Below are 12285 nucleotides of genomic sequence, written 5' to 3'. Positions count from 1 at the left end.
CATTACTACACAAATTTCCTCATGGGGGGAAATGTCAATCAAATTGTCATGCAAGACGTACATATAGTATAATATTTTTTTAAAAGATCCTTGAACGGAGAGCTAAATTGCCCATAACACATCAAATGTCTTGTCCAACGTCATTGTCATTGTACGTGTGTTTGTGTTTTACCCGTTTGGTATGAAAAGACTCAACCAAAACCACATATTGTACCAGAACCAAGTATGGTTGATTGCACGAATTTCGAATTGGAGTAAAAATATTTGAGAAATGGCCTATCTAGCCTATTTCTCAAAACAAGTTTTTACGAGATCCTTATCTGCCAAAATTTTGAATTCTGGTTTCGACGAACGAACAATCATTGAGTCCTCCTCTTTTCGGACAACATATATAAAGAGACCCACCAACAGTCAAATAATCAGTAAACCTTTGAGAGATATTTCTATAATTGGTTTGTTTCGTTTTCTATCTCCCATTTATCTATTTTCTTAGGTATTCACTAGAGCAATTAGGATATGAAGTCGATGCGGGGGCAAGTGTTCGGATCTATTATGACATAGCCATGAGGCGCTTAACATTATAAAATTTTATAAAACCTTTTTGTAGCTTTGGATAAACTACTTTTTTTTATACAACTTAGTGTAGATTCATATATCAATTAGAGGGTCTTATATAGAGCTGCTTTATCTTTTCCATTGATGATACAAATTACTCTATTCCAAATCTCGCGAGCAGCCATTACTAAGAGACATCTTAGTGTATATTTTATTTAGTTGTTAATTTAGACTTAAATTTAGGTTATTAAAATCATTTTCATATTAATAATAAAGAAAGTAAAGAAGTATATTTTTTACTCTCTCTTTTTTATCCCTACGAAATATCAGATGAAATAGAACGTTTAGAAGGGATATAATGAAATTCTTTGATTGACTCTTCGCAAAGCAAAGGAATGATACATTTTTTATTTGACTTATGGGGCCAACAAACAATAAATTCTAATGAATATATATAAATGATAGAATAGAATTTATAAACTAAATAGACGGCGTCTTCTTTTATTCAAAACACCCCGTGATCTTCAACCAATAATATGCTTCAATATAATTACCAGAAGTAAGTGCTATAGCCTACTTCCGATACTTAGCTGATGATCAAACCAAGCCTCTGCAATTACAAAATCTCCCTAGGAATGGCCTGTTCTCCTCGATCAAAATAGGTTGGTTAATTCATTTCCTTAGAATCGTACTCGAGAGTTTCTTAATTCATACAGCTCATCAATCATTTGGAGCCCCCCTTTAATCTAGCATATCTAACAAATGAGATTTCTGCTAGATCTATCCCATTTTGGGGGGTTAACCAAAGAGGTTCACATCGAGTTTTAAACTGAAATTTGGATTCAATTTGGATTAATAATCTGTTTTATTTTGTTCGATCTTTCTTCCTACCTTCAGAAGAATAAATTCCTCCTATTGTTAGAATTATCTAAAAGGTAACTACCTCGGTTTCATATATAAATTTTGATAAAATCTTTGAAAAAGGCTTTCCTTCGTCTTGGACCAAATCTAGAACTATTTTCAACAGTTTGTGTAGCCATAAATCCTATTGTATTCTTGAAATTATATAATCATAATGAAAACAACAACCCTAGTTGCCAGATCTAGATTGTATGTATCGCTATTGGTTTGATACCAACAGTGGCAGTCGTTTCAGTATGTTAATGATACAATTGTATCCATGATCGAAAATTCATTGATAGTACATTTTTCCTATATATCCTCTACTTTGTAGGATATATGAAAGCAAATAAATACACACATCACATGTCCTATCTTAGATTTCATTCTAAATATCCTAGACTAAATGAATATTGCATCAATTCTATTTATTTATTTATTTTGATAAGGGTATATCAATTCGATCTTAAAATGAATTAATAGAACCCTCTTCATTTTAGGTCTAAATTCTTCATTTTTGTGAATACAATAATGTATCTAAATCTAATTTTCAATTGGATTGATAAAATTGGAGTTCATAAGGAAATTTGAATTAGATTATTGTATATATCACATTAAAATGAATGACTTATTATTCTTGATTGGAAAAACCACATCTGCAAAAAGGGAGAGGAAGACTTTTTTATGGTAAGACATTCATTCATTACAGGTATTTCTCAAAAAGAAAATGAAGAGAATAGAGGGTTTGTTGAATCTCAAGTATTCAGTTCCACCACTACGATAAGCAGACTAACTTCACATTTGGAATCGCACAAAAAAATACTATTCATCTCAGAGAGGTTTGCAAAAAAATTTGGGAAAACATCAACGATTACTGGCTTATTTGTCAAAAATAAAATAGAGAACATTATAAAGAATTAATTGATCTGTTGAATATTCGAGAGTCAAAAACTTGTTAATTTAAAGAGTAATGTCATTTGAACTTATTCGTTTTCAATTTTGATGAACTTTTTTTTTACTTTCAGCAATTCATGGAAGAATGACTTGGTAGAAAACTTATGATTGTACCAACTACAAGAAAAGACCTCATGATAGTCAAAATGGGTCCTCACCACTTATCAATGGATGGTGTTCTTTGACTTATAGTTACTCCCAAAGGTGAAGATGTTATTGATTGTGAACCAATATTGGATTACTTCCACAGAGGAATGTAGAAAAATATGGAAAATCAAACAATTATACAATATTTGCCTTATGTAATACATTGGGATTATTTAGCTACTATGTTCGCAGAAGGAATAACAGTAAATGGACCCAAACAACTTGGCAATATTCAAGTACAGGGCTCGATATATCAGAGCCATTATGTTGGAGTTGAATCGTATAGCTTCCCATATTTTATGGCTTGGTCCTTTTATGGCAGATATTGTGGCACAGACCCCTTTCTTCTAGATTTTTTGAGAACGAGAATTGATATATGACCTAATCAAAGTTGCTATCGGTATGCAAATGATGCATAATTATTTTTGTATCGAAAGAATAGCCACTATTCTACCTTATGGATCGATAGATAAATGTTTGGATTTTTGCAATTATTGTTTAATAGGGGTTGTGGAATATCAAAAGCTTATTACACGAAATCCTACTTTTTAGAACGAGTTGAGGGCATAGACATTATTGGATGAGAAAAGCACTAAATTGGGGTTTATCATGACCAATGCTACGAGCTTCCGAAATACAATGAGATCTTCAGTGTTACAATGAATTTGACTGGGAGGTTCAATGGCAAAAAGAAGGAAATTCATCAGCTCGTTATTTAGTACGATTCAGTGAAATGGCAGAATCCATAAAAATTATCCAACAGGGTCCGAAAGGAATTCTATGGCCGAATTCGACGCTTTGATAGAGTAAGAGATATTGAATGGAATGATTTTGAATATCAATTTATTAGTAAAAAAACCTTCTCCAACTTTTGAGTTGTCCAAACAAGAACTTTATGTGAGATTCGAAGCACCAAAAGGAGAATTTAGAATTTTTCTGATAGGACATCATAGTGTTTTTCCTTGGAGATGGAAAATTCGCCACTAGGTTTTATCAACTTGCAAATTTTGCCTCAGTTAGTTAAAAAATGAAATTTGCTGATATTACGACGATACGAGGTAGTATGGATATCATTATGGAAGAAGTTGATCTTTAAAATGATAATTGATAATACAATAGAACTATAAGCCAGCCATTCGTTTTCCAGATTGAAATTTTTAAAAGAAGTCTATGGGATCATATGGGTGCTTGCCTCTATTTTGAATCTTGTATTAGGAATCACACTAGGCCCCTGTTTGGCCTCCTTTGAATCTCTATTTTTAAAAGAAGTCTATGGGATCATATGGATTGCTATTTCAAGTCTTGCTCCTGTTGGACTTGTTATGTTGGGATATGGATCAAATAACAAATATTCCTTTTTAGGTGGTTTAAGAGCTATTGTTCAAACCATCAATTATGAAATACCATTAACTCTGTGTATTATCAATATCTCTATGTGTGATTCAGTGAGACAAAATCTTCCCTATTTCTTATCTTTTCTAGAAAGAAAGTTAAGTGAGTTGAATATGTGTTTTTGTGTGTGTGTGTGTGTGCACATTATTTTTTATTCAGAATTCGGGTTGACGAACTAAACGAGATAGTTATATGAGCGAAATAAAACGGCTTTTGAATTTGCAGTTAAAGATTTTGAATCTCATTTCCTATGTACAAGGATGAAATGATAGTAAATTGATGAGTGATATTTCACTCATTGTAGGAATACCATTTAGCTTATTATATAGTTGGTTCTTACGAGTTTTGGACATCGTAATCATGTGATTTTGATGTGTTTTGTAGGTCGGTTGAGGTAGCGAAAAGAAGAGAGAAAACAAGCCAAATGAAAGAAGTGAAGAAGCAAAGAAAAAAAAATAGAAGAAACAGAACCTCAGGCACCGCATCGCCCAAACTGGGTGCCACAGCGCCTGGTTGAAGCAGAAAGATGCAGAATCTTGGGCGTCGAGGCGTCAACTTGCGAGGATGGGATTTTAATAATTTTTGGACTCCTTTTCATGGCCTAACTTGTCTTCTATTCATCCCTAAATTCCTAGATATTATAAATACCAGGAGAAAGACCAAAATCTGAAGGAGAATTGGAGATTTGAATTGGCGGCTGCTTGGGGAATTCTGGAGAAAAAGACAACGGGGAGAATTCGTGCTAATTTGAATTGGTGGCTTTCTTTCTTGCTTGCCTTCACCTCTTGTGCCTCTTCCTCTTTCTTATGGATTCTTAGTCCTATTTATAGGGGGAGAATTCGTGATAATTTTGGTAATCACTCAATTAAAATCAATAATTGAGTAATTATTATTTTATTTATTTATATGTTTATTTGATTGAAGAGTGAGATGGGCCTTTGGGATTATGGACTTCAGTAGACTTTAAATTAATTGGCTAATGATTTAAATTGACTATATATATATATATTATGAAATAAACAAATTAATAAATCTTGATTTTCGATTTTTTTGTTTGATTTTTTTTCCCAATTTGATTTGAAATCAAACTTTTCGTTAGTAAATTAATACAAATGGAAGATTTCAGAACAAAATGTGAATTTGATAAAATTCTTATCCTTCAAATTTGAGAGTAAGAAATTTTTTTTATTTTTTTATTTTTTGTTGAATTTTGATTATTTATTTATTTTACAGACCTACAACAAATTTAATTTGAATAGACTTTTTATATTTCATGGTAAATTAGGCTTGGATAAGGTCCAATACCCGCCTATTTATATGGATGAATTATGAGACTTGGAAACAAGTCTGTTAAATCTTGCAAACAAAGGTAAATAGTTTTTTTTTATTCTTTTACTTTCTCTCTCGTTTTTTTTCTTTTTCTTTAAATTTTTTTGTTTAATTAATGGCTTCCGCCTGGCGGCGGAACCAATTTGTTTGATTTCTATATCACAGAAACCAAAGCTTGACTTTGGTATGAATTGTTTAGTTTTCTGCCACTGGTAGAAACAAAAAAATTAGTGTTTTGATTTTTTTTTCTTCGGCAGGAAAGGGAGTACTAAATTCCAATTTTTCACCAATTCCAATATGGAATTGGTACAATCAACTTTCTTTTTCTTCCTTGGTTTCTGCATTGGACTTTCCTTTCTTTTTTTTTCTTTTTTTTTTTAATTTCTTGATTTCTGCCAGGCGGCTGAAACAAAAGAATTTTTTTTTTCACTTTGTAGAAACCTTAGTTTTTTTTAATTAATTTATTTTTTTAAAAAGAACACTTTTTTTTTCTCTTTCAGCTTTTTTCTCTCTTTTCATTTTGTTTCGGTCCCTTTTTTTTTCTTTCTTTATTTTTTTTTACTAACCCTTTTTTTGTTGATTATTTTGGTGTGGTTGTTTTTAACGAAGTTGAAACTAACATTCTTTATATTTTTTTTTTTCAGGGATTCAACTTTTTGAAGCGAATCAGAGATTTTGAGGTTTGAGATTTCCTTTGGATAGAGATTAAATTTTCATGTTACAATTATTTAATGAGTTCAAACAATATTTTGCTTATGAACAAATTCAAAATTGCAAACTTTCATACACATTAAGGACCAATGACTGCCACTTTTCACCATCCAATGCATTTTGCGTTAAGAACCAAGGACTTGCTCTTTCGACCATCTAAGGCACTTCTTGTTTGAGACCAATGACCTATTCCTTCGATTGTCCAAGGCATTTTGTGTTAAGGATCAAGGACCAGTTCTTTCAACCGTCCAAGGCACTTTGTGTTGAGGACTAAAGACATGTTCATTCGACTGTCCAAGGCACTTTGTGTTGAGGACCAATGACCTGTTCCTTCGACCGTCTAAGGCACTTTGTGTTTGGGACCAAGAACTAGCTCCTTTGACCGTCCAAGGCATTTTGTGTTGAGAACTAAAGCCCTGCTTCTTCAACCGTCCAAGGCACTTTGTGTTGAGGACCAAGGACCTATTCCATATAAGGGCATGTTCCTTTGATCGTCCAAGGCACTTTGCGTTTGGGACCAAGGATTGGCTCCTTCGACCGTCCAAAGTACTTTGTGTTGAGGAACAAGGGCTTGTTCCTTCGACCGTCCAAGGCACTTTGTGTTGAGGACCAAGGATTGGCTCCTTCAACCGTCCAAGGTACTTTGTGTTGAAGACCAAGGACCTGTTCATTCGACCGTCCAAGGCACTTTGTATTGAGGACCAAGGACATGTTCCTTTGACCATCCAAGGGACTTTACGTTTGGGACTAAGGACTGGCTCCTTCGACTATCCAAGGTACTTTGTGTTACGGACCAAGAACCTGTTCAAGCTATTTTGAGTCCTTCAAAAGATGAAGTTGGATCTTCACATTAACATCAGCCTCTCGAGCACACCATTAGATGGTGGATTTTTAGACATGTACCTAGGACACGAAACGCAGATATTTTCTTTGTTTTCGTTTGTTGCACTCATTTTTTGAACCTTTTTTTTTAGTACATCATACTTTAATTTTTTTTGTAGGTTTTCCAAACATCCTTGAAGGAGTAAATTTCTGCATGAATCCAAACTTTTTGCAAGATCAAACTAGCAAGAATGACAGGTGAATTGATGTACTCTAAGGAATAGATGGTATTTATGATTCTCATGGCCCTCCTTGCAAATATCCAGGCACCATCAATGGAGGTACTTTGGTGCTTATCATGGACAATTTTAATACTGAAGATGAAGTGAATTCAGGGACTGTGAGAGCTGACATTTCAGAGATCAATCAAGGAGTCCCTATCGTTCCATCTTCATTGGCTTTAGTCAGTATCCCAGCTTCACAGACAAATAATCATCAGGCTGCATCAATATGTTCTTTCATGTCTGGACCTCTGCCTGGAATTACTTAGGAGTCTCCTTATTTGAAGGCTGCTCTACAAGAAGCTATGACTAATTACCTTCAAAAGTGTTTTAAGGACATCTTGAAGTATGGATTCTCCAACATTCGATCCTAGTAGGATGAAAATAATTCAATTCTTTAAAATGTGATTACCAACTCATTCCACGCAGACCCAACGCCTTTGATGAAGCGCATGGATGTGTTTCTGAAAAAACTTGACTCTTATTTATCTTTGAGCTAGATAGACTCCATGATGAACTTCAAGCCCAACAGGAACAGAAGAGTATGCTTGGAACTATGAATGCAGCATTAGAGGAATTACAGACAAGAGATGTCAGTAGCTTAGCATCCATTGACCAGAAAAGGAAGACCCTCGAAGATAGTTTCCTACAAGTGATCAATGACAAGTGATCTTGATGAAGTTAAGACTTTTTGATCTTTTTCTTTTAAGGCCATATTGTATGAATTTTGCCTTGCTATTTTTGTTTTGGATGAACTTTGCTTTTTTCTTTTCTTTTTTTTTTCTTTTTTCTTTTTTGCAGAAAGTGGTAGATAAATTGAATGAATTTATTAGTTGTGACTGAACTTGAATTTATAATTTATTCAAGCTGCCTACGTACTCAAACGGGATCAAATCAAATGTAGTTCATTACAAGGACACATTTTTTTTATAATGAAAAATTTAAAAGAAAAAAACTTCAGGCGTAAAAACGCTTTAAAAAACTTCCTTTGATAGGCTCGATTTGTATTCCATCTTTGTCGACGATCTTATACGCTTCGTTAGTGAATGCACGAGTAACAAGAAATGGACCATCCCATTTAGGCTGAAACTTGCCCCCTATTTTTCTTGTGATTATGATTGGCCTGCGCACGGAAAGTACCAGATCTCCAACTTGAAATGATCTTGGTCCCACCTTATTGCTGAAGGACTTCGCCATTCAAGCTTGATAGCACTCCAGGTACATTTGTGCTTTTAACCTCTTCTCATCCAAAGTTTCTCGCTCTTCCAATCGAAGACGGGCATTTTCTTCAGTTGTCAAACGTTCTTGGATGGCAATTCGAAGTGATGGAATTTGATACTCCAGAGGAAGTACAGCTCCCACCCCTACTAAAGTGTAAGTAGTGGCTTGTATTGGAGTCCGATAAGTACTTCAATAAGTCCATAAGACTTCACCGATTTTCTTATGCCAATCTTTTTTTGATTTGGAGCTAACCTTCTTTAGCAAACTGCATAGTGTTTTGTTGAACTTCTCTGCTAGTCCATTAGCTACCGCATTGTACATGGATGAGTTGTACTATTTGAACCCAAACTTTGCACATAAATTATTCATATGGTTATTGTAAAATGGTTTGCTATTATCAGTTATGATATGTCGCGAGACATCATATCGATAAATGATTTGGATATGAATGAAATTCACTACATTTTCTTTCTTTACTTCCTTCAATGGTACGGCTTCGGCCCACTTAGAGAAGGAGTTGTTCTCAACGAGGATGTGCATCCTACTAAAGACTTTGGAGTTATAGGTCCAATTACATCAAGACCCCATGCATCAAACGGCCATAAAGCTACTATCGGATCTAATAGTTCCAGAGGTTGATGGATGAAATTCCCAATGGACTTGGTAAGCTTCACATTTTCTTGCATAATCCATGGAGTCTTGTACCATAGTTGGCCAGTAATATCCCATCATCTTTATTCAAAAATAGAGTTTGGATCTAGACCGATGGGCACCACAAATTTCAAAGTAGGCTTCTTCCACGACCTGTGTTGCTTCATCATTACTTAGGCATCGAAGGAAAACTCTATCAAATGATCATCGATAAAGTATTCCCTTATAAAAGATAAAATGAGAGGAACGCCTCTTGATTTCTGTTTTTCACCGTGGATTATTTGGTAGCTTTTGATATTGAAGAAAATCGATTATTGGTTGTCTCCAATCTTTTCTTTTCTCATCTTCGACTACTTTGACACTATTGTTTTCTTCTAAGTTACTGGGTAGCAATGACAGAAGCACCCATCTTTGAGCAATTGATATGGAGTGGAAAAATTCCTCATCTGACCTAGCTAAAACAGCAGCCAAATTAGCTAAGGCATCAACTTCTCTATTTTCACTTCTCGGGAGGAATTTGATTTTTATCGAATCAAATCGTCTCATAAGCATTGACGCATGTTCATGATATGGCTTCAAGTATGAGTTACAGACTTCATATTCAGCTAAAAGTTGGTTGATTATCAATTTAGAATCTCTAAAGACTTTCAGCTGGTGGATATCCATAGCTAATGTTCTCTCTAAGTCGATGATAAGGGTGTGATATTTCGCCACATTGTTTGAACATTTCTCTATTAAGGCAAATGAGTAGGGCATGCTGAGATCATGAGGGATGACGAAGACTACTCCTCCTCTGGTACCATAACTTCAGGCTGTCACGTCAAAGTATAGCCTCCATGATGGTATGATTTTGGTGAATAGAACTTCTTCATCAGGAAGGTCTTCTTGAAGATCCCATTCCGCTGAAATTGAGTGGTCAGCAAGGAAATTCACCAAAGCTTGTCTTTTAATGGCCTTTTGTGGAATGAATTTGATATCGAACTCAAACAACAATAGTGCCCATTTTTCAATCCTTCCAGAAAGAATCGGCCTGGACATTATGTACTTTAATGGATTAATATTTGAAACAAGATTGATTGTGTGTGATAGCATATAATGCCTCAACTTTTTAGCTGCGAAGATTAATGCCAAGCATATTTTTCAATAAATGAATAGTTAATTTTAGCACCTACTAGTGTCCGACTCAAGTAATAGAGTGCATTCTCTTTTCCTTCATCGTTGACTTGGACAAGAAGTGCTCTTAGAGAATATTCTTATGCTATAACATAAAGAGTCAGGGGCTTTCCTGGAACTGGAGCTATGAGTACCGGTGGACAAGACAAATATTGTTTAATATTTTGGAAAGCATTTTGACAAGCGTCATCCCATTCAAATGGTACATCTATCTTCATCAATTTGTTGAATGGATGACAACGTCCGGCAAGGTTAGAGATAAATCTTCGAATGTATGCAAGTTTTCCTTAACGACTTTTCAACTCACGTACATTTCTTGGCTCTATCATGTTGATTATAGCGTCAATTTTTTATTGATCTATTTTAATGCCCTGATGTCGAACAACGAAGCCGAGAAATTTTTCAGAGGTGATGCCAAATGCACATTTCAACGGATTCATCTTTAGTTGATGTCTTTGAAGTCTTTTGAAAACATCCCGTAAATCTTGTAAATGATCGTCGCGTCTTTTTGTTTTAACAATAAGATCACCCACATAACATTCCACGTTCATATACAGAATGTCATCAAAAATCTTTTGCATTGCTCGATGGTAGGTTGCCCCCCCATTTTTTAATACAAAAAACTTAACTTTGTAACAATATATGCCTTTAGGGGTACGAAATGATGTAAGCTCCTCATCTTTTGGGTTCATCTGTATCTGGTTTTATCCAAAAAACCCATCCATGAAAGATAAGACTTCATATCCAAAAGTTGCATCCACCATCAACTCTGTTATTGGAAGTGGAAAATCATCTTTTGGATATGCTTGATTAAGATCCCGAAAGTCAAGGCAAATTCAAAATTGCCCATTCTTCATATCCGGCAGTTGCATCCACCATCAACTTTGTTATTGGAAGTGGAAAATCATCTTTTGGATATGCTTGATTCAGATCCCAAAAGTCAAGGTAAATTCAAAATTGCCCATTCTTTTTTTAACAGGATCAATGTTCGCAATCCATGTTTGGTATTTTACTTCGCGTATGAATCCAGTTTCGATAAGTTTGTTGACTTCCATTTCAATTTGAGGAATCAATTCTAGTCAAAATCTTCTTTGAGGTTGTTTGGTCGGTCGAACTCCATATCATATTGCAAGATGATGCACTGCAACCATAAGATCTAACCCCGGCATTTCTTGGTAAGACAAGCAAACACGTCTTTGTATTCATGAAGCAACCTAATGTACTCAGATTCTTCCTTTTGACTGAGAAGGGCACTTACAAATACTGGTCTTGGGTCTTCTTTGGTCCCCAAGTTCAATTGTTTCAAGTCGTCCACAGTAGTTTGTCCCCCTTCTTCAAAGGTAGGTGGGGCTGGTTCAGGTTCAGGTACAGGTTCATCAATTCTGAGAAAACTTTCGGAATCGGTGTTTGAATCGAGAGCTTCTTCAAAGGCTATGTGATTGAGAAAGATTTCTTTCTTTTCTTCATTACCCTTTGGGGATAAACGAACTTTTTACTATCTTCATCTTCTTCTTGATCGTTGTGGCTTCAGATTTGGATCAGAAGTTTTAATCCTAAGTTGAGAAAATGCAAATTGTCTTTGAGATTATATCTAGGAAGCTTGTGCATTCCTATCAATTTGGATAGAAGAAGAAGAATCTTCACTTAATCTTTGAGAAGGTTCTTCTTTTAACCTTTTAAACACTGAAACTTTGACATTCTCATTTTCAATTCGATCGAATACTGAAAGTCTCAATTGTTCAAATTTCTCTTCTGTAACTTCATAAATTTGAACCATGATGGGATTTGAGGAAACCCTCTTGACCTTAATCTTTTTCGGTAGATTGAGATCATATCTCAAACCATACCTGGGTCGGGACACCAAGGCTCCATTAGAATTAGAAGGGAAATACCCTCTGAAAGGACAGCATCAAGATCACCTAATTTACGAGCCTAGCATTTTCTAACAACTTTTTGACTTGAGGATTGTAACATCCTTTGAAAGTCTGTTTTGATTTAGTAGCTCTTACTTGTTTGGACGAGCTAGAAATACAAAGCTTTGATATCTTTGAATAGATGTCGAAGCTTTCGATGCAGATTTACGTTTTTTCGAGACTGCCATGAGTTGATGGGGGGGGAGAAGCAATTTTAGAATGCTAGGTATTTGAAG

General features: G+C 34.9%; 1 pseudogene; it reads left to right on the top strand.

Annotated features, from left to right (window-relative positions):
• The first annotated feature begins 2513 nt into the window (after positions 1–2513).
• Positions 2514–7360, top strand: LOC111382098 (annotated as a pseudogene).
• The last annotated feature ends 4925 nt before the right edge of the window (positions 7361–12285 follow it).

The sequence above is a fragment of the Olea europaea genome, unplaced genomic scaffold (assembly GCF_002742605.1).
Source record: "Olea europaea var. sylvestris unplaced genomic scaffold, O_europaea_v1 scaffold2435, whole genome shotgun sequence".
NCBI classification, from domain to species: Eukaryota; Viridiplantae; Streptophyta; class Magnoliopsida; order Lamiales; family Oleaceae; genus Olea; species Olea europaea.
This window is presented reverse-complemented; position numbering and strand designations above follow the sequence as displayed.